General features: G+C 47.2%; 1 pseudogene; it reads right to left on the bottom strand.

The window, feature by feature from the left end:
- Positions 1-841: 841 nt before the first annotated feature.
- Positions 842-23543, bottom strand: LOC123139380 (acetolactate synthase small subunit 2, chloroplastic-like; annotated as a pseudogene).
- Positions 23544-23639: the final 96 nt, after the last annotated feature.

Below are 23639 nucleotides of genomic sequence, written 5' to 3'. Positions count from 1 at the left end.
GATGTCTGGATGACAAATAGTTTTTCTAGTCACCGAGCATGACTGAAAACTGGCCGGGGTGATGTCCCTGTGCGTCACTGAAATTGGCTTGGATGATGCCCCCGAGCATGACTAAAACTCGTGCCCCCGAGCATGACTAAAACTCGTTTGTGGGTGCCAGTTTGTTGTTGCAGTGTACATCTACAGTCAACTACTCCATGACATGTGTGCTTGCATTTTGTCGACCACTGGATCGCTCGTGTGCGCCAAATGTATTCAAATTCGTAAGCTGCTGGCAACCAGGCCTATGAGGCCGAGGCAGCAGAGTAGACGTCAAGCCGGGACGGTTCAGGTAGGCCCATAAAAATGGCTGATCCATCCGACCTCCTCCTGTACCGGTGCCACAGGGTTGCTGGGTTGCATAATAAATGAGGCGGTCCCATCTTGAAATACATCTACAATACCCAGCATTCTAATGACCAGAATACGGGTGAACACGAGGATCCCAAGAACAGCATGTGGATGAGATAACGGGCTCAGCTGTGCTCATGATCAGAAACGAATTTTCCCTTCCTTCAAAGCCTAAAACCTCAGTGTAGAAACCATGGATGGGCTTCTTCTGCCTCCGTGAGCTCACATGGGATTCAAACATCCCAATCCTGTTTCTCTGTGGTTTCTATAAGAAAAACTCTAGAGGATAAAGCATAAATCTATTCAATGTAAACTATAACAGGTGAGTTCTTGTTGGATGCTTCGAAATGAATAAAACGCAATTGCACAGAGGGTGTTTAGGAGATCCGAGATCAGGAGAATCATGGCAATCCATGAACTGATGGAGCGTGATGTGTCGCCAACTGACATGCTATCCAGGAAGGGAATACCCACGGAGGTACTTAGAATCGACTCCTGACTCGCGGCACAACGCAACCCTGCCAGTTCGTGCAATCTGCAAAATGCATGGCCAAGGAGGGTAAAGGATCGACTACAAATAACCATTCGAAAATTTGCAGTTGCTAAACTACAATTTGCATTGGCCTAGTAAGTACTCCCTCTGTAAAGAAATATAAGAGCGTTTAGATCACTAAAGTAGTGATCTAAACACTCTTATATTTCATTACGGAGGGAGTACTCCACAATCAAGGAATAACTAATCCACTGATGAACACAAATTATGGATACTATGGAGCATTTGCAAAGTGAGCTCAAGAGCTTAAAAAAAGTAACCTTCAGTACGAACCTCACAGATGCCGTAGGGCTCAAGCAACCTTTGTAATGCAACCATTTTATCAAGATCTCCGGTAAGCTGCATGCCAGTAAGGTTATTGTTTGTTAAGACAAATTATTGATGCCACTAAATTTAGTCCTTGCGGGACTCTTTTACAAGATTCAAGAAATGCAGGAAAATGGAAAGGGTAGGATCGCAATGTCCGGCCTTATTGAATTGTAGGATTAAATACGACAAAATCCCAACGAAAGGGTGTTTGATTACGCCATAGGAAAAACAAAGAAATCACTGCATGAGCTTTGATTTAATGGAAATGTTTCTATGAAATAGCGGCAAGTGAATTCTTATGAGATATTTATATAAATACAGTTTATGTCAAATTTCGTTGTTCAAATGGATTACATTTATGTCAGACATACGATTTGCCGGTATAGCCATACATACATGACACTGAAACAATCTATAAACGCCCACATTGTCGCATGTCTCTATTATCCTACTTAAATCAATATGAATAAGCACTAACATATATTTCAAAATAGCAGCAGATCTATACTGAAATTTTTATCAGCTAGTTGACAGCTACACAGATAATGCTCCAAGTAAAGGCTGTATCTGATTAATGTTCATATTTCTGCTGTCTACAATCAACATGTCTAGATTGAATTAAGAAAATGCTTAGATTAAACCGACTGATTTATCTACCAACAAAAGAATATAAAGTCCTAAATCTAGTAGTTGGACGGACCCAAGAGGGTAAAGTAATTATTACCTGAAGAGTTATTGTGTGGCCTGATACATCAACCGTTTTGGCCCTGAAAACATCCTCAGCAATATCCAGGATATCCCTGCGAGCTGAGGTGTTCCCAGCGACCTTTATGATCATTAACTCTCTAGCCGCAAATGGTAAATGTGTAAGATCTTGAACCTGAGAAACCAAGATGAATTTGAGTTAACCTTACAAATGCAACAACAATCATAGAAACCACACATTTATAAGTTGACCTCATAAACATCGATGAGCTTGTAAAGTTGTTGTACTAGCTTGGCGATAGATTCATCATTTCCAGGAACGACAGTGGTGATGCGAGAAGTGCCCATTTTTTCAGCTGGGCCAACAGCAAGACTCTGTCAAAGTAATGGATACAACTTTTAAGCATTTACTGCAACCATGTAACCTGCAATGATCTAACTGAGGCAACATAAGATATATAAGCAGAAAACGAACCTGAATATTGTAGCCCCTCCGGGCAAAGACACCCGGTACGACATTAAGAACTCCAGGGGAATCATTCACAAGGATCGACAAAGTATGTGAACAAAACCCTGTAGGCTAAAGAAAGAAAAGTATGCCATTTATTTTCCAAATGGGTATTAAAATTGCAATTGTAGTTCAATGCAAACAAATTTTAACAATTTTAGTGTTCAAGTACACTTCAGGGCTCTTGCCATTAATTTTCAGCAACACAGCAGCTCTAGTGAAAGAAGAATGCAAGAACTTACATCACTGTCAGTCATGGCACCCCAATGAGCATCAAGAATTTGATTCATCGAGAAGCTTTCGTAAGATTCCACTGGATAAACATCGCCCTAGTAATAAGAACATAAGATTATATAAAAATTCATACAGCTGCTGTTGCAAATTGAAGCAAAAAATATTTGCAATAAAATTGTTCACACAAACATAGGCAAGGTCATTTCTAACCAGTGTTTGTGAAATTGTGGTTATTCTATAAGATAGCCAACTTCTTACTACTTTCAAATCAAGACTAACAATTCGACATAATGCGGGTCTTGGGAATGATACAACAATTTAAATAATGCACCAACTTCTGCTTTTGTCCTAAACTGATAGGCATAAATAGATAAATCTAGCTAACCACATCAGTATTCACTGCATATAAGGTGCACTTGCAAGGATCAATATTGGCAAATTATTTACAGAAACTATTTTGCCCTTACAAACTCAGATTGAAAGAAAAAAGAACAGCAAGAAATAATCAACAAGATCAATTCAGTAAAGAACAATTCTTATTATAAAGAATAGAAGAAGTAAATTATGCGTGTTGATTTTCATTGAATACATAAAAAGAATTCACACAACACAATAAACCAGGTCAAAATAAATGGAGACAGTGTTGTTGCAGTGCTGAAAAAAAAGATAAATACATGCTACAAGAATTATATGAATGATAAGAATTATCATTCCTTACCTGGGATGATTCCTCAGAATCCCCACTGGTTGTCTTTGCAGTGCTTAGTGTAGATTTCGAAGGCATTTTTACTTCAAGATCAGGATAGGAAGCTACGGAGAACCTCCAAAAAGGAGCGGTTTGTCCCATTTTCTCACGCCTCAAAGCTATCTGTTACATTAGTAAGGCCCATTAGATATAGTCAAGAAGAAAGCAGGATATGGTATTAATCTTTGAGGAAAGTATCGTTTTCCCCCTGAAATCCTCTCTGATGGATCAATTCCCCCCTCAACTCTAATACCGGATCAATCAGCCCCTCAAATCTCTAAAACCGGACCAATTCCCCCCTAAAGTGGTTTTGAACTTGATTTTGAGTGGTTTTGACCCAGACCGCGTACCCGCTCTGCTCTCCTTTGTTTCGTCTCGCTTCAGGTGGTGCCAGTCAGCATCGTCGAGTACGCACTCCAGGGCTCCGCCTCCTCCCCGCGCGACGCCTCCACTGACTCATCCTTGTCCTCCTCCACCTCTAGCTGCTAGGCCGGGAACGAGAAGAGGATGAACTGGAGCTCCTTCGACATCGGCGAGTACCATGTGGCCGTCGCGCAGTGGTGCCGGGGCGAACGCGGCCACGCAAACCGGCGAGAGACGCCGTTGGCACCGGGGCCCAGAGCCGTCTCCGCCACAAGAGCCTACGACGGAGCTCGAAGACGACGAGATCACGTTGCCGTCATCCTCCAGCAGCCCCGACACGCTGGAGACGCTCATCGAGAACGACGCCTGCGTGGTTGCCGCCTCGAACACCGTCGCCGCTCACCGGGAGGAAGAGAATGCGGGCCTGGTGCAGCAGAGCGTGATCACGGGCGGCCGGATGAGCGCGTCGACGGTGCTGATGCAGTTCGTCTCCTGCGCTGGCCAAGCGGGACGCCGGTCAGTGCGGTGCGAGGCACACAGAGCGGTTCCCGCACTGGGCAGTCGGACTTGAGCAGGAGCATGGCATCAGATGGCTTCTCGGGAAGCATCGGCGTCCGTGTAGGCATGGAGTGGGAGTACTTCTGCGGCAGCCTGGTCGAGACCATGAAGACGGCAAGCGGCGAGCATGCCGGCCACGGAGGCGAGCTGGGCGCACTGAAGACGCGAAGTGCGCGGCCATAACCGAGAGAAGTGCACGATCTGGGTCAAAACCACTCAAAATCAAGTCCAAAACCACTTTAGGGGGGAATTGATCCGGTTTTAGAGATTTGAGGGGTTGATTGATCCGGTATTAGAGTTGAGGGGGAAATTGATCCATCAGAGAGGATTTCGGGGGGAAAACGATACTTTCCTCTTAATCTTTCTAAGGAGTATAACCTTGCCAGTTCTGGCAACTTCCTTGATCCCGAATTTGCTCAGGTTCCTCTGTACAGCAGCAATTTTTCCAGGATCGCCAGTTACCTTTGGCATGACTCAAAACAGAGAGCATACTTTACTTTAATAAACTACATACAAGTGATAGTGTAATTTATCTGCAAGATACGAAACATCACGGATTTTACCTCAACAGTTAGTGTATGGTCTGAAAGATCAACCACTTTAGCTCTGAAAATGTCAACCAAACCCATCACCTGCATGTATGAGTATTAAAATAAGCAAAGAATACCCAAACTGTACTTCCATTACCTCTCGGACTGAAATATGTAAATTGAGCATCACATGCACACAGATTAAGGCCCCGTTCGGTATGAAGGCTAGTAAACGAAGGAATATAAAACCGCACAGGAATAGCATTGGCCGTACACTTCAGTCCTGCGGTTCCGCAGAACAGAGGAATAAGAAAAGAATCGCTGTTCGGAACGTAGGAAAACTAGCAGGAGAAATCAACACACGTTGGCCCCAGCTAACGATTTTTATATGTGTGAAAAATACAGCCCGGTGCTTCCAGCTTGCACAAATCACCTATTCTGACCATAAGTGGGTCCCAGGTAGGGGTTGAAGCAGCCTTTTGCTTCCCGGCGCCTCGGGCCTGTGCAAAAACAAGAGCTCCGGGCAGATGTTATTTTTCCTTTGAAAACTGTGGGTGGAGGACACTTTCCAGAGGATGGCCTGGCAGCGATTCCTCCATTCCGAACACTGTGAAGGAAAAGTTTACACTACTAGGGAAAAGCCTATACACAGAATCTTAGCAGCAGCGCGGTTCAAAAAGGAGCGCTGCTGCTAACTAGTAGTAGCGCGTGTTCTGTAAACTCGCTGCTGCTAAGGATTTAGCAGTAGCGCGGTCGGCCTAAAACGCGCTGCTACAAATATCGACCGGCGGTGTTCCCCTAACTCTAAGTAGCAGTAGCGCGGTCGCAATAACCGCGCTACTGCTAAGTATGTAGTAGTAGCGCGCTTTTCCCGAGATCGCTGCTGGTAAATTTCAAATTGCCACACTTTTTTGTCCCAGTTAGCAGTAGCGCCGCATCCCAAAGCGCGCTGCTGCGCGCATTTTAGGTCCCGCGCTACTGCTAACCCGCACCAACCCAACACTACCTTTCCCCACCCGTCCCTCCCCTCCCCCTCCTCTTTTCCCTTCCCCCTACCTCCCCCTCCTCTCTTCCCTTCCCCTACCTCCACCACATGCTCCCACTCTCACTCTTCTTCTTCTCCTCAATACTTCTCCCCCATTACTCCCTCTCTTCTATCCACCTTTCTCTCTCTTCATTACTCCTACATAACTACACCACCTCCATTAATGCATCTCCTTTTTCTTTTTCCTTCCCCCTCCACTAGTTGAAATTGTCTCCTCCCAAATTAGGTAGCTAGGTAGATGTAGGATTTAGTTAAGTGACCTATTTGCCCCCTAACTAGATCTATCTTTGTCAAGAAGAGCTTTGTGCACTTTTGATCTCCCTACAACATCATCTCCACCGTGTGCTCGATCTCAATCGAGATAGAGGTGATGAAAATTTCATGCTTTTGCAAAATGGAAATATGTTTATGTGTGTGTGATATGTTTGTGGAAATTGTGTGTGTGGCATGAGTTGACGCCGCCAAATTGTGCTTTTGAGTTGCCTATGTTTTGCCGAAATGTCGATTTATTTCCGTTTCGGCGAATTCCGGGCAAACTCTAGATCCATATATGTCCTATTTTTAGGGAAGGTCATGCCAAATTTTTTTATGACTTTGATGCATGCATGCATTTTTATAATCAATTTGTTTATTATTACCGTGCAGAGTTGACGATGGTCAGTGGAACGATGGTGGACAGGTGGTTGCGGTCGGCGGTGCAGGACATGAAAGAAAATAACCGGACAGAGGTTTTATGTCCGTGTCGAAAATGCAAAGGAATAGTTTGGCTCGACCCCCATGACGATGGTCGTGTCGAAGCGCACCTGCTCATGACTGGTTTCATGGATGGCTATACTCGGTGGATAATTGAAGATGAGGATGACGATGTTGAGGATGCCGACGGGGCAGGCAATGATGACACGGGGCAAGACGAAGAGATGATCGATAATGGCGGCGGGGAAGAGGCCGCACATGGCGGAGGAGAAGGGGCCGGACATGGCGGCGGAGAGAACAACATGGACTCCACGCAGCAGAGTTCGTCGGTACTAAGTTCAGTTGTGCGGAACCCTCATGTTCAAGCATTGCTTCGCAAGGAGACGAGTACTGAGAGAGCTACTTCTAGAGAGGAGGCTAAGCTGGAGCAACTGGTGGTAGACTCGAACACTCCATTGTATGATGGTTGCAATCCTGAGGTGACCTGCTTGAGTTTCACGCTCCAACTCCTGAAGACGAAGGCTAAAAACAAATGGACCGACACTAGCCTCGATGAGCATCTCAAGTACCTAAAGGATGTTCTTCCCGCGAGTAATCTATGTCCTACTAGTGTTGATGAGGCTAAGAAGATCGTGTGCCCTCTTGATCTGCCACACGTTAGATACCATGCATGCATCAACGATTGCATAATTTATCGGAAGGAGCACGCGGAAAAAACAAGCTGTCCAGTGTGCAATGCTTCTCGATACAAGAAGGCCGGGAAGAAATGTCCCCAGAAAGTTGTATGGTACTTACCGATCACTCCTCGTCTCCAGAGGTATTTTGTAGATCCCAAGGAAGCAAAGCTAATGCGCTGGCACGCGGAGAGGAAGAAGCCCGACGATGGAGATGATCCGAAGCTGAGACACCTGAAGGATGGAAGCCAGTGGAGAGCGTTGAACAACTTCTATCAGTATTAAACCGGCTACTTCAAGAGAAGTTAGACACGTTATGGAAAACACCGGCCAAGACATGGGACACCAGCAAAGGTGAGTATTTCAACATGAGAGTCGCGCTGATCACGACAGTACAGGACTATCTCGGTTACGGATATGTGGCAGGCCAGGTGTGCCATGGATATTGCGGATGCACGCGGTGCATGGATGATACAACGTCTCAGCAGCTAACGTCAAGGAAAGATGGCGAGTCTGGGAAAATCGTGTACATGGGGCATCGAAGATGGCTTGAACAGGACGACCCGTGGAGAAACCGTGGAGATCTATTCAATGGTCACGCTGAGCATTGAGGACCTCCACGTAAGCGGAGCGGTGCCGAAATCGATGAGCTGTTGAAAAACTGGAAGGAGTGCCCCGCGCCGGGAAAGACGATGAGAAAGGCGCCGGAGCCGCTGCTGAAGGTATGGAAGACGAGGTCTGTGTTCTGGGACTTGGAGTACTGGCACAAACTCGATACACCTCATTGCCTTGATCAAATGCATATCTGTAAGAATGTCCTTGAGAGCTTGCTCGCAACACTGATGAACATGCCGGATAAGACCAAGGATGGGCCGAAGGCAAGAAAAGACTTGCAAGATTTGAAAATCAGGGAAGATCTGCACATGCCGCCCCGTAAAATGTCAGACGAGACAGAGACGGAGACAGAGGCACGGGAGAAGAAGGGCAAGAAAATAAAGAAAGAGGATTATTGCCCCCCTTCTTGCTTCCCCTTAAGTCAGGCTGAGATCAATCAATTCTTTAAGTGCCTTACCGGAGTCAAAGTTAGTTCCGGTTACTGTGGCAAGATAAGCAGATATCTAGACACGGACAAGAAAAGGTTCAGCGTGATGAAGTCTCATGACTGTCATGTGATGATGATGCAGATACTACCTGTTGCCCTTAGAGGGATAATGGACAAGCACGTCCGTGACACGCTTATTGGTCTTTGCAACTTTTTCGACATCATCTCTCGAAAGTCGATCAGTGTGAAGCAGCTCCAAAGGCTACAGGAAGAGATCGTTGTGATACTGAATGAGCTTGAGATGTACTTCCCGCCCGCGTTCTTCGACGTGATGGTGCATCTGTGTGTCCATATTGTGGATGACATAATAGACCTGGGGCCGTCATTCCTGCACAACATGATGCCGTTTGAGAGGATGAATGGGATCATCAAAGGATTCGTTCGTAACATGTCCCGTCCAGATGGAAGCATCGTCCAGGGCTATTTGGCACAAGAGTGCATCTCTTTCTGTGAGAATTTTCTATATGGCGTAGACCAGCCGCCTGGTGTTAGTGTTGGTTTGCCCGTTAACAAGCACGATGGGAGGCTCGAAGGAGATGGTCACTGCAACGGTCACAGGGAACTGCACGTGGCATACTCAGATCGATGCAGCGACTTTGACAGAGCAAACTTGGTAGTGCTACAACACCTAGACGAGGTAGATCCTTTCGTGGCACTGCACAAAGAAATTATCGCAAAGAAGTATTGTGACCAGGGGGTATGCAGGACGGACGCCGAAGTTACTAGAGAGCACAACTCCACTTTCCTGCATTGGTTCAAAGAGCATATTATTGCTAATCCCCCGGAGGAGGGCTCTAAGGACGGATTGCTCATATACGCCTTAGCACATGGCCCCTCGCCCAACCTCATAACCTATCAGGCATATGATATCAACGGATACACGTTCTACACGGAGGCAAAAGATATGGACAGTGATGATCAGAACTCAGGGGTGACGATGGAATGCATGTCCGGCAGCGACAACGGCACAACTGAACGATTTTATGGAAGGGTCGAGGAGATCTGGGAGCTTGACTACTCTGGACTGCACAACACGACGATGTTCCGTGTCAGATGGGCTAAGAATGTCGAAAGAGAAAGCCGGATGTTCACTACCATGACTATACCCGACGCCAAGAGCGCTACCGTGAACACTATCGCAAAAAACGAGCCATGGGTACACGCTAAGCACGTGACACAATGCTTCTTCATAATTGACCCGCGCAATCCCAGCCGTGTTGTCGTGAGGAGAGGCAAAAGGAACATCATTGGAATGGATGGAGTCGCCAACGAGGAAGACTATGATCAGTACGGCAACCCAATGAGGGAAGATGACGATGATGATGAAGTATACGTCAAAAGAAGAATCAATACTACATTACCTAAGAAAAATCGTACTCCATGGAAAAGGCAAAGTCACAATGAGGGGCTCAATTATTCTTCGACGAACAAGAAGGGAAAGAAGGTGACTCAAAAACGAAAACGTCAGCACTGAGGAAACGTATGTTATGGGTCCAATGATGTGTAATATATATATGTTCCTATTTTGTATACACACTTAGCCATTATTATGCATGGGTCCAATGATGTGTAATATATATGTTCCTATTTTGCATACATATTTAACCGTCAAATGATGCAATATATATCGCCCTCCCTTCGTTCACTGCCCTCGGGAAATAAAAGTGGGATAAAATAAAGGAAAATAAAAAGAAAAACTGGCAGTAGCGACGGTAGTAGCAGCGCGTTTTGGATAAACCGCTGCAGCTACTGAATTTAGTAGTAGCGCATTTCTCCTAAACCGCTGCAGCTACTGATGTTAGTAGCAGCGCGTTTTGACATAACGCGCTACTGCTACGTCCACTTAACCCAAAATTCTCACTCGTCCTGCTTCATCCCGCCATTTCCCCCCAAATCCCCACTCTCTCTCCCCCGTCGCACTGCCGCGCCCGACCCGGCCCCGGCGCTCGCCCCCGTCCCGGCCCTCGACCCCGACCCCGGCGACGGCGCTAGCCCCCGACCCCGCCGCTCGCCCCAGACTCCGGCGCCAGCGCTCGCCCCCGACCCCGGCGCGCTCGCCCCCGACCCGTCGGCCCTCGCCTCCCTCCTCTCCCCTGCCGGCCGTCGTCGGGCCTGCCTCCTCGCCCCTGCACTCTCTGTAAACCCCCCCTCTCTGCTAGGGTTCTTCGGTTATGTTAATTAATTAGGTTATCTATTTAGTTATGAATTTAGCTAGGTTTCAAAATTAGCTGAATTTATATGCAAATTTGAACTGGACATGTTATATGTGCATATGTCATGTTTTGGACATGTCATGTTTGGAAAATGATCCGAGTGGCCTATGTTACGCCTGAATGTTGATTCATTTTCGTTTCGGTGAATTTCAGGCGCTCGATATGTCCATTTTTTAGCAACGGTCATGCCGAAATTTCCCGTGATTAAAGGCATGATTTGTGCTACATAGTTGGCATATCGAGTGCTGGCACATATATTCCTTTTTATGTCATTTCTCATTTATTCATACTTTTAGAAATAAATGAGGCCACTTAATCATAGGAAACATGTCGAACAACGAAGAAACTGGGCCTTCTGACCAAGATGCAGACGAGATGGATTATGAGGGTGAACAAGAGTACCTCGACTATTTGACTGCTAAGCAAGGTTTGCAGGTCGGCCTCGATGATGGTACTGACGCCGACATCGACACCGACGGCGCCGGCACCGATGGCGGCACCGAGACCGGTGGGGAAGGTACCGGCGGGGAAGGTACCGGCCCCGATGCCGCTACCGAAAAGAGGAGCATAAGAAGCAGAGGATATGAAAACCTAACAAACTAGGGATTGGACGACTTGTGATCACAAAGATGGCACCTGACAAGTTTGAGCCGTTAGAGCCGGAAGAACCTCGCAAGTGCTATGGGAACCAAGTAGGATGCATCCTACGGGAATGCGCGAGCATCAACGACGATGACTTAAGGAGTAAAGAACATTTGACGCAGTTGCTCCTAACGAAGTTGCACAAGAGATTCAAGTTCCCCGACCGGGATGATAACATAGAACAACCGTGGGATGATCCGAAGATGAAAAAGATTAACAATCACGCCATGGGCATGTTCAGCAATGATTTGGCCTCCTGGAAAGGGAGGGTGAAACGAGCTATTGAGGCTGATGAACCCCTGTCCAAGTTTCTGGAGGAAAATCCGACACTTACGGAAGAGGAGTTCGAAAAGTTCAAGGACATTTGCGCTACCGAGGCAGCCAAGGCTAAGGCTGCGAAATTCAAAAGCCTTCAGCAAAGGAACACGGGGAAGCATCGCCTCGGAAGCCGTGTCTACCTCGGTAAAAGGCCCATATGGGATAAGGAGGACGCGGAACGTGAAGCCGCGGGTCTCCCAGACCCCTTCGCGAAGTTCACCAACCCCTTGGAGCATGACTTCATCAGGGCCCGCTACAAGTGGGACAAGGAGAAAAAGGTTTTTTGCACGGACAAGATCACGAGGAAATTGATTAGACTACTGGAGAAGCAACACCGGCTTGCAGCCGAAAGCCCTACTTCTCCGATGAGGCCCAAGTGGGACACCCCTCTCAACCGGGCCTTGAACGAACTTAAGGGACTCCCGTTGGACCAGCGGCCGCAATATGGTCATGTGCACGGCGCTGGAGACGACGCCACGTGGAAGGTGTTTTACAACGACGGCCCGGAGGCCAAGAAGCAGAAAAAGAAGTTTAGTCAGGCGGACATCAACGCAAAGGTGAAGCTTGCGGTCGAGAAAAAAGCAGCTGAGGACGCGAAAAAAGCAGCCGAGGACAAATATGAGTTGCTACAGCAGGCAGTCAATGCAGCTGTAACTGCCTGCAGAAATGATTTCGCTACTAACTTGGTTCCAGTTATCATCAACTGGGCGAAGGAAAATCCAGACAAGACGGTACATGATTTCCCGATGCCCAGTTTCATTGCGAGCAACTCCATGAACAACAACACCATCGCACCATCACTTGCTCAAGCAACCGGGCCTCCTCTCGCAGCCGCTCCCGCTCATAGCAGCCCGTCCTTAGTCTCAGGCGCGCTAGGTGGGCCTTCATCTTTGGCTGAGCTCGACGCCGTCACGGTAATTACATGTCGCACCAACATATATATAGATAATATTCCATTTTTGTTGCCTTTCGGTTGTTTTACGCCGCAGACATATGTGTTTGCAGGCGAAAGAAACCCCGTGCACCATACTCTACTTGATCAAAGGCCAGAAGGTGGACGTGGGAAAGGGGATGATAATGGACCCCTCTCAACGCACGTTCCACAACCAGCCGATCCCCGCTGGGCACTTCAGGGTTAGCTTGACCAGTGTGAAATCGGGGCACGAGGATTTGCCTCCTCCAGTACAGCATGTGGGAGCGGATGACGAGACCCCGCCGCGGATTGGAAGCTACAAGGGTTGGGTGCTGCTATGGCCAAAGAATCTTATTCGTCTGGAGCCGGTCGAGAGCACACCAATAACTACCACACATCAACAAGCATGTGTGGAGACCACCACCCCGCCTACGCAATTACCAGCTCCTGTAGTGCCGGGTGAGAGCGGCGGACGACATGATGAAGGGGGTGCAATAGTACTGGCTGATATAATTTCTCCTGTAGAACAGAGAATGGATGATGAGACGGAGGTCAACCCTATGGATTACCTCAATACAAACGCGTATGACTGTGACATAGATATGATGAGTCAACCATATGACGAATCGGGCTATCAGCTTGCTAATGAGGATATGGATGATATGCCCGGGCAGGGTCGTACCATGGGTTGCAAAAAGTCTCTCTTCATGAAATCCTCATAGGACACGCCTGAAGATGCCGCCTCAACACAGGCTCAACTAGCCGGGCGCGAGGGTCGTACAGTACTTAGCCCGGGAACACTTGGGCAGGGGTTAAGGAAGGGTCTGGAAGGTGTGCACTTCTTGCGTATACCTTTGTTTAGATGGATGAGTTGTTGTAGTTGCAAGTATTCGAGACTTGCATGTATTGCTATTTTCGAGATGATGACAAGATATCACTTTGTGTTGGATGATGATTATGATGAGACTATTTGTATGTACATGCTATGATTACATTTGTGGTTTCGCAGGCATTTATATGTGTATCATGATGACATTTCTATGTGCTAAAGATTCTTCTACAAAGCCTGTTCAAATACAAAACAAATATGCCAAAAAAAACTACTTAAATGAGCAGTAGCGAGTGTATAAAAGTTAGCAGCAGCGCCTCAATAGCAGTAGCGCGTCCAGCCAAAGAGCGCTAGCGCTACGAGCAGTAACGAGCTTCTTCTAACCGCGCTGCTGCTACACTTGTGTAGCAGTAGCGCGGGTGCGCACGCGCTACTGCTATGAGTTAGCTGTAGCGCCTTATTAGTAGCGCGGGTACCCGCGCTACTGATACATCTAAAACCCGCGCTACTGCTATGAGATAGCATGCCTGCAAAAGCCACATATACACTTTTTGTTGGAAATATGCCCTAGAGGCAATAATAAAAGCATTATTATTATATTTCTTTGTTCATGATAATTGTCTTTATTCATGCTGTAATTGTGTTATCCGGAAATCGTAATACATGTGTGAATAATAGACACCAACATGTCCCTAGTAAGCCTCTAGTTGACTAGCTCGTTGATCAACAGATAGTCATGATTTCCTGACTATGGACATTGGATGTCATTGATAACGAGATCACATCATTAGGAGAATGATGTGATGGACAAGACCCAATCCTAAACATAGCACAAGATCGTATAGTTCGTTTGCTAGAGTTTTCCAATGTCAAAGTATCTTTTCCTTAGACCATGAGATCGTGTAACTCCCGGATACCGTAGGAGTGCTTTGGGTGTGCCAAACGTCACAACGTAACTGGGTGACTATAAAGGTATACTACGGGTATCTCCGAAAGTGTCTGTTGGGTTGACATGGATCAAGACTGGGATTTGTCACTCCGTATGACGGAGAGGTATCACTGGGCCCACTCGGTAATGCATCATCATAATGAGCTCAAAGTGACCAAGTGTCTGGTCACGGGATCATGCATTACGGTACGAGTAAAGTGACTTGCCGGTAACGAGATTGAACGAGGTATTGGGATACCGACGATCGAATCTCGGGCAAGTAACATATCGATTGACAAAGGGAATTGTATACGGGGTTGCTTGAATCCTCGACATCGTGGTTCATCCGATGAGATCATCGAGGAGCATGTGGGAGCCAACATGGGTATCCAGATCCCGCTGTTGGTTATTGACCGGAGAGCGATCTCGGTCATGTCTACATGTCTCCCGAACCCGTAGGGTCTACACACTTAAGGTTCGGTGACGCTAGGGTTGTAGGGATATGTATATGCAGTAACCCGAATGTTGTTCGGAGTCCCGGATGAGATCCCGGACGTCACGAGGAGTTCCGGAATGGTCCGGAGGTAAAGATTTATATATGGGAAGTCCTGTTTCGGCCATCGGGACAAGTTTCGGGGTCATCGGTATTGTACCGGGACCACCGGAAGGGTCCCGGGGGTCCACCGGGTGGGGCCACCTGTCCCGGGGGGCCACATGGGCTGTAGGGGGTGCGCCTTGGCCTACATGGGCCAAGGGCACCAGCCCCAAGAGGCCCATGCGCCTAGGGTTTCAAGGAGGAAGAGTCCTAGGAGGGGAAGGCACCTCCTAGGTGCCTTGGGGAGGAGGGATTCCTCCCCCCTTGGCCGCACCCCCCTAGGAGATTGGATCTCCTAGGGCCGGCGCCCCCCCTTGGCCCTCCTATATATAGTGGGGGAAGGAGGGCTCTTCATCCACGCCTTTGGTTGCCTCCTTCTCCCTCTCCAATACCTCCTCCTCCTCCATAGTGCTTGGCGAAGCCCTGACGGAGTACTGCAGCTCCATCACCACCACGCCGTCGTGCTGCTGCTGGAGCCATCTTCCTCAACCTCTCCTTCCCCTTGCTGGATCAAGAAGAAGGAGACGTCGCTGTCCGTACGTGTGTTGAACGCGGAGGTGCCGTCCGTTCGGTGCTAGGATCTCCGGTGATTTGGATCACGTCGTGTTCGACTACCTCATCCCCGTTCTTTGAACGCTTCCGCTCGCGATCTACAAGGTACGTAGATGCATCCAATCACTCGTTGCTAGATGAACTCATAGATGGATCTTGGTGAAACCGTAGGAAATTTTTGTTTTCTGCAACGTTCCCCAACAGTGGCATCATGAGCTAGGTCTATGCGTAGTTCTTCTTGCGCGAGTAGAACACAATTTGTTGTGGGCGTAGATGTTGTCAACTTTCTTGCCGCTACTAGTCTTATCTTGCTTCAACGGTATTGTGGGATGAAGCGGCCCGGACCAACCTTACACGTACGCTTACGTGAGACCGGTTCCACCGACTAACATGCACTAGTTGCATAAGGTGGCTGGCGGGTGTCTGTCTCTCCTACTTTAGTTGGAGCGGATTCGATGAAAAGGGTCCTTATGAAGGGTAAATAGAAGTTGACAAATCACGTTGTGGTTTCACGTAGGTAAGAAAACGTTCTTGCTAGAACCCTACTTCAGCCACGTAAAACTTGCAACAACAATTAGAGGACGTCTAACTTGTTTTTGCAGCAAGTGCTTTGTGATATGATATGGCCAAAGTTGTGATGAATGATGAATGATCTATATGTGATGTATGAGATGTTCATGCTATTGTAATAGGAATCACGACTTGCATGTCGATGAGTATGACAACCGGCAGGAGCCATAGGAGTTGTCTTTATTTTTTGTATGACCTGCGTGTCATTGAGAAACGCCATGTAAATTACTTTACTTTATTGCTAAACGCGTTAGCCATAGTAGTAGAAGTAATAGTTGGCGAGCAACTTCATGGAGACACGATGATGGGGATCATGATGATGGAGATCATGGTGTCAAGCCGGTGACAAGATGATCATGGAGCCCCAAGATGGAGATCAAAGGAGCTATGTGATATTGGCCATATCATGTCACTATTATTATTTGATTGCATTTGATGTTTATCATGTTTTGCATCTTGTTTACTTAGAACGACGGTAGTAAATAAGATGATCCCTCATAATAATTTCAAGAAAGTGTTCCCCCTAACTGTGCACCGTTGCGACAGTTCGTTGTTTCAATGCACCACGTGATGATCGGGTGTTTGATTCAAAACGTTCACATACAACGGGTGTAAGACAGATTTACACATGCAAACACTTAGGTTGACTTGACGAGCCTAGCATGTGTATAGACATGGCCTCGGAACACAGAAGACCGAAAGGTCGAGCATGAGTCGTATAGAAGATACGATCAACATGAAGATGTTCACCGACGTTGACTAGTCCGTCTCACGTGATGATCGGACACGGCCTAGTTGACTCGGATCATGTTATACTTAGATGACTAGAAGAGGGATGTCTATCTAAGTGGGAGTTCATTAAATAATTTGATTAGATGAACTTAATTATCATGAACTTAGTCTAAAATCTTTACAATATGTCTTGTAGATCAAATGGCCAACGTAGTCCTCAACTTCAACGCGTTCCTAGAGAAAACCAAGCTGAAAGACGATGGCAGCAACTATACGGACTGGGTCCGGAACCTGAGGATCATCCTCATAGCTGCCAAGAAAGATTATGTCCTACAAGCACCGCTGGGTGACGCACCTGTTCTCCCTGCAGAACAAGACGTTATGAACGCTTGGCAGGCACGTACCGATGACTACTCCCTCGTTCAGTGCGGCATGCTTTACAGCCTAGAGCCGGGGCTCCAAAAGCGTTTTGAGAGACATGGAGCATATGAGATGTTCGAAGAGCTGAAAATGGTTTTCCAAGCTCATGCCCGGGTCGAGAGATATGAAGTCTCCGACAAATTCTTCAGCTGTAAGATGGAGGAAAATAGTTCTGTCAGTGAGCACATACTCACTATGTCTGGGTTACATAACCGCTTGACTCAGCTGGGAGTTAATCTCCCGGATGATGCGGTCATTGACAGAATCCTCCAGTCGCTTCCACCGAGCTACAAGAGCTTTGTGATGAACTTCAATATGCAGGGGATGGAAAAGACCATTCCTGAGGTATTTGCAATGCTGAAATCAGCAGAGGTAGAAGTCAAGAAGGAACATCAAGTGTTGATGGTCAATAAAACCACTAAGTTCAAGAAGGGCAAGGGTAAAAAGAACTTCAAGAAGGACGGCAAGGGAGTTGCCGCGCCCGGCAAGCAAGCTGCCGGGAAGAAGCCAAAGAATGGACCCAAGCCCGAGACTGAGTGCTTTTATTGCAAGGAAAGTGGTCACTGGAAGCGGAACTGCCCCAAATACTTAGCGGACAAGAAGGCCGGCAAAACAAAAGGTATATATGATATACATGTAATTGATGTGTACCTTACTAGTACCCGTAGTAGCTCCTGGGTATTTGATACCGGTGCAGTTGCTCACATTTGTAACTCAAAGCAGGGGCTGCGGAATAAGCGGAGACTGGCAAAGGACGAGGTGACGATGCGCGTCGGGAATGGTTCCAAGGTCAATGTGATCGCCGTCGGCACGCTACCTCTATATTTACCTTCGGGATTAGTTTTAAACCTTAATAATTGTTATTTAGTGCCAGCTTTGAGCATGAACATTGTATCGGGATCTCGTTTAATTCGAGATGGCTACTCATTTAAATCCGAGAATAATGGTTGTTCTATTTATATGAGAGATATGTTTTATGGTCATGCTCCTATGGTGAATGGTTTATTCTTAATGAATCTCGAGCGTAATGCTACACATATTCATAGTGTGAGTACCAAAAGATGTAAAGTTGATAATGATAGTCCCACATACTTGTGGCACTGCCGCCTTGGTCACATAGGTGTCAAACGCATGAAGAAGCTCCATGCAGATGGACTTTTAGAGTCTCTTGATTACGAATCATTTGACACGTGCGAACCATGCCTCATGGGTAAGATGACCAAGACTCCGTTCTCAGGAACAATGGAGCGAGCAACCAACTTATTGGAAATCATACATACTGATGTGTGCGGTCCAATGAGTGTTGAGGCTCGCGGTGGCTATCGTTATGTTCTCACCCTCACTGATGATTTGAGTAGATATGGGTATATCTACCTAATGAAACACAAGTCTGAAACCTTTGAAAAGTTCAAGGAATTTCAGAGTGAGGTTGAGAATCAACGTGACAGGAAAATCAAGTTTCTACGATCAGATCGTGGAGGAGAATACTTGAGTCACGAATTTGGCACACACTTAAGAAAATGTGGAATAGTTTCACAACTCACGCCGCCTGGAACACCTCAGCGTAATGGTGTGTCCGAACGTCGTAATCGCACTCTATTAGATATGGTGCGATCTATGATGTCTCTTACCGATTTACCGCTATCTTTTTGGGGCTATGCTTTAGAGACTGCCGCATTCACTTTAAATAGGGCTCCGTCGAAATCCGTTGAGACGACACCGTTTGAATTATGGTTTGGGAAGAAACCTAAGCTGTCGTTTCTGAAAGTTTGGGGATGCGATGCTTATGTCAAGAAACTTCAACCTGAAAAGCTCGAACCCAAGTCGGAAAAATGCGTCTTCATAGGATACCCTAAAGAAACTGTTGGGTATACCTTCTACCTCAGATCCGAAGGCAAGATCTTTGTTGCCAAGAATGGATTCTTTCTAGAGAAAGAGTTTCTCTCGAAAGAAGTAAGTGGGAGGAAAGTAGAACTTGATGAAGTGTTACCTCTTGAACCGGAAAATGGCACAACTCAAGAAAATGTTCCTGAGGTGCCTGCACCTACTAGAGAGGAAGTTATTGATGATGATCAAGATACTTCTGATCAAGCTCCTACTGAAATTCGAAGGTCCACAAGGACACGTTCCGCACCAGAGTGGTACGGCAACCCTGTCTTGGAAATCATGTTGTTAGACAACGGTGAACCTTCGAACTATGAAGAAGCGATGGCGGGCCCGGATTCCGACAAATGGCTAGAAGCCATGAAATCCGAGATAGGATCCATGTATGAAAACGAAGTATGGACTTTGACTGACTTGCCCGTTGAGCGGCGAGCCATAGAAAATAAATGGATCTTTAAGAGGAAGACAGACGCGGATGGTAATGTGACCATCTATAAAGCTCGGCTTGTCGCTAAGGGTTATCGACAAGTTCAAGGGGTTGACTACGATGAGACTTTCTCACCGGTAGCGAAGCTGAAGTCCGTCCGAATCATGTTAGCAATTGCCGCATTCTATGATTATGAAATATGGCAAATGGACGTCAAAACGGCATTCCTTAATGGTTTCCTTAAGGAAGAATTGTATATGATGCAGCCGGAAGGTTTTGTCGATCCTAAGAATGCTGACAAGGTGTGCAAGCTCCAACGCTCGATTTATGGGCTGGTGCAAGCATCTCGGAGTTGGAACATTCGCTTTGATGAGATGATCAAAGCGTTTGGGTTTACGCAGACTTATGGAGAAGCCTGCGTTTACAAGAAAGTGAGTGGGAGCTCTGTAGCATTTCTCATACTATATGTAGATGACATACTTTTGATGGGAAATGATATAGAACTCTTGGACAGCATCAAGGCCTATTTGAATAAGAGTTTTTCAATGAAGGACCTTGGAGAAGCTGCTTATATATTAGGCATCAAGATCTATAGAGATAGATCAAGACGCCTCATAGGTCTTTCACAAAGCACATACCTTGATAAGATATTGAAGAAGTTCAATATGGATCAATCTAAGAAGGGGTTCTTGCCTGTGTTACAAGGTGTGAAATTGAGCTCAGCTCAATGTCCGACCACGGCAGAAGATATAGAAGAGATGAGTGTCATCCCCTATGCCTCAGCCATAGGTTCTATTATGTATGCCATGCTGTGTACCAGACCTGATGTAAACCTTGCCGTAAGTTTGGTAGGAAGGTACCAAAGTAATCCCGGCAAGGAACACTGGACAGCGGTCAAGAATATCCTGAAGTACCTGAAAAGGACTAAGGAAATGTTTCTCGTTTATGGAGGTGACGAAGAGCTCGTCGTAAAGGGTTACGTCGACGCTAGCTTCGACACAGATCTGGATGACTCTAAGTCACAAACCGGATACGTGTATATTTTGAATGGTGGGGCAGTAAGCTGGTGCAGTTGCAAGCAGAGCGTCGTGGCGGGATCTACATGTGAAGCGGAGTACATGGCAGCCTCGGAGGCAGCACATGAAGCAATATGGGTGAAGCAGTTCATCACCGACCTAGGAGTCATACCCAATGCGTCGGGGCCAATCAAACTCTTCTGTGACAACACTGGAGCTATTGCACTTGCCAAGGAGCCCAGGTTTCACAAGAAGACAAGACACATCAAGCGTCGCTTCAACTCCATTCGTGAAAATGTTCAAGATGGAGACATAGAGATTTGTAAAGTACATACGGACCTGAATGTAGCGGATCCGTTGACTAAACCTCTCCCTAGAGAAAAACATGATCAACACCAGAATTCCATGGGTGTTCGATTCATCACAGTGTAACTAGATTATTGACTCTAGTGCAAGTGGGAGACTGTTGGAAATATGCCCTAGAGGCAATAATAAAAGCATTATTATTATATTTCTTTGTTCATGATAATTGTCTTTATTCATGCTGTAATTGTGTTATCCGGAAATCGTAATACATGTGTGAATAATAGACACCAACATGTCCCTAGTAAGCCTCTAGTTGACTAGCTCGTTGATCAACAGATAGTCATGATTTCCTGACTATGGACATTGGATGTCATTGATAACGAGATCACATCATTAGGAGAATGATGTGATGGACAAGACCCAATCCTAAACATAGCACAAGATCATATAGTTCGTTTGCTAGAGTTTTCCAATGTCAAAGTATCTTTTCCTTAGACCATGAGATCGTGTAACTCCCGGATACCGTAGGAGTGCTTTGGGTGTGCCAAACGTCACAACGTAACTGGGTGACTATAAAGGTATACTACGGGTATCTCCGAAAGTGTCTGTTGGGTTGACATGGATCAAGACTGGGATTTGTCACTCCGTATGACGGAGAGGTATCACTGGGCCCACTCGGTAATGCATCATCATAATGAGCTCAAAGTGACCAAGTGTCTGGTCACGGGATCATGCATTACGGTACGAGTAAAGTGACTTGCCGGTAACGAGATTGAACGAGGTATTGGGATACCGACGATCGAATCTCGGGCAAGTAACATATCGATTGACAAAGGGAATTGTATACGGGGTTGCTTGAATCCTCGACATCGTGGTTCATCCGATGAGATCATCGAGGAGCATGTGGGAGCCAACATGGGTATCCAGATCCCGCTGTTGGTTATTGACCGGAGAGCGATCTCGGTCATGTCTACATGTCTCCCGAACCCGTAGGGTCTACACACTTAAGGTTCGGTGACGCTAGGGTTGTAGGGATATGTATATGCAGTAACCCGAATGTTGTTCGGAGTCCCGGATGAGATCCCGGACGTCACGAGGAGTTCCGGAATGGTCCGGAGGTAAAGATTTATATATGGGAAGTCCTGTTTCGGCCATCGGGACAAGTTTCGGGGTCATCGGTATTGTACCGGGACCACCGGAAGGGTCCCGGGGGTCCACCGGGTGGGGCCACCTGTCCCGGGGGGCCACATGGGCTGTAGGGGGTGCGCCTTGGCCTACATGGGCCAAGGGCACCAGCCCCAAGAGGCCCATGCGCCTAGGGTTTCAAGGAGGAAGAGTCCTAGGAGGGGAAGGCACCTCCTAGGTGCCTTGGGGAGGAGGGATTCCTCCCCCTTGGCCGCACCCCCCTAGGAGATTGGATCTCCTAGGGCCGGCGCCCCCCCTTGGCCCTCCTATATATAGTGGGGGAAGGAGGGCTCTTCATCCACGCCTTTGGTTGCCTCCTTCTCCCTCTCCAATACCTCCTCCTCCTTCATAGTGCTTGGCGAAGCCCTGACGGAGTACTGCAGCTCCATCACCACCACGCCGTCGTGCTGCTGCTGGAGCCATCTTCCTCAACCTCTCCTTTCCCCTTGCTGGATCAAGAAGAAGGAGACGTCGCTGCTCCGTACGTGTGTTGAACGCGGAGGTGCCGTCCGTTCGGTGCTAGGATCTCCGGTGATTTGGATCACATCGTGTTCGACTACCTCATCCCCGTTCTTTGAACGCTTCCGCTCGCGATCTACAAGGTACGTAGATGCATTCAATCACTTGTTGCTAGATGAACTCATAGATGGATCTTGGTGAAACCGTAGGAAATTTTTTGTTTTCTGCAACGTTCCCCAACACTTTTACCTCGAGCCGCTGTTCCGGCTCTACGTTTAGTTTTATAAGCATGAGCTCTCTTTCAACTTGTGGTTCCTTTGACAAATCATCAACCTGTTCAACTGATATATGAAACTATGAATATCAGATACAGTGATGACTGGAGCAAGCACGAAAACTGAAACAGAGTAATTCCATTAATCACATGTTGCTACTCCCTCCGTCCAAAAATACTTGTCATCAAAATGGGTGAAAATGGATGTATCTAGAACTAAAATACATCTAGATACATCCATTTCAATGACAAGTATTTTCGGACGGAGGGAGTATTAGTTAGCAAACATTTTCATTATTCACGGGATACTGGAATAAGAAAATTCTGACCTGTATAACATTAACAAGTTTATAGAGCTGCTCGACAACCTTTGTGAGTATTTTCTCTGTTCCTGACACCACAATGGTGAACAGCGCCTTATCCTTGTTCAGCCCAACTGCCAATGACTCAATGTTGTACCCTCTTCTAGCGAAGACCCCGGCAATCCGATTGATCATCCCTCTCATCCCCAACAAAAACCGATATGGTGTGGCGCTTTACAACCCTATACATTAATGCATACAAGAGATTGAAGGGGAGAAGGAATCGTAATAGATCAATGACGAAGCGCGGCGAAGAATCGAAGATCAAATTCGCTCAGGATTCAAAACTGGTCCACGGAAAGAGAGAAGTCTTACGAGCGCCTGGGGTGGGGTGGCACCGACGCGACGCCGTCGGTGGCCGGAGTAGCGGCCGCTGCGGCGACGGGCACGAGGCGCGCCCTCGGCCTGGCCGAGATGGACACGGGCGTACGATGCGGCGGTCCCCACGGCGGCGAGGTGAGGTGTGGCGGCGGCGGCCATGGGCAGGACCGCGGAAGGGTGGAGATCATGAGGTGGTGGGGTTTTGGGGATGGTTCGGTTCCCGAGTAGAGGACGGTTGGCGTCGGCAGTTTCGGGCTGTATCTGTGTGGGCACGGCCGGAATGG

This window comes from Triticum aestivum, chromosome 6B, assembly GCF_018294505.1.
Source record: "Triticum aestivum cultivar Chinese Spring chromosome 6B, IWGSC CS RefSeq v2.1, whole genome shotgun sequence".
NCBI lineage: Eukaryota > Viridiplantae > Streptophyta > Magnoliopsida > Poales > Poaceae > Triticum > Triticum aestivum.
The sequence above is the reverse complement of the archived record's forward strand: the minus strand, read 5'-3'. Positions and strand labels throughout refer to the sequence as shown.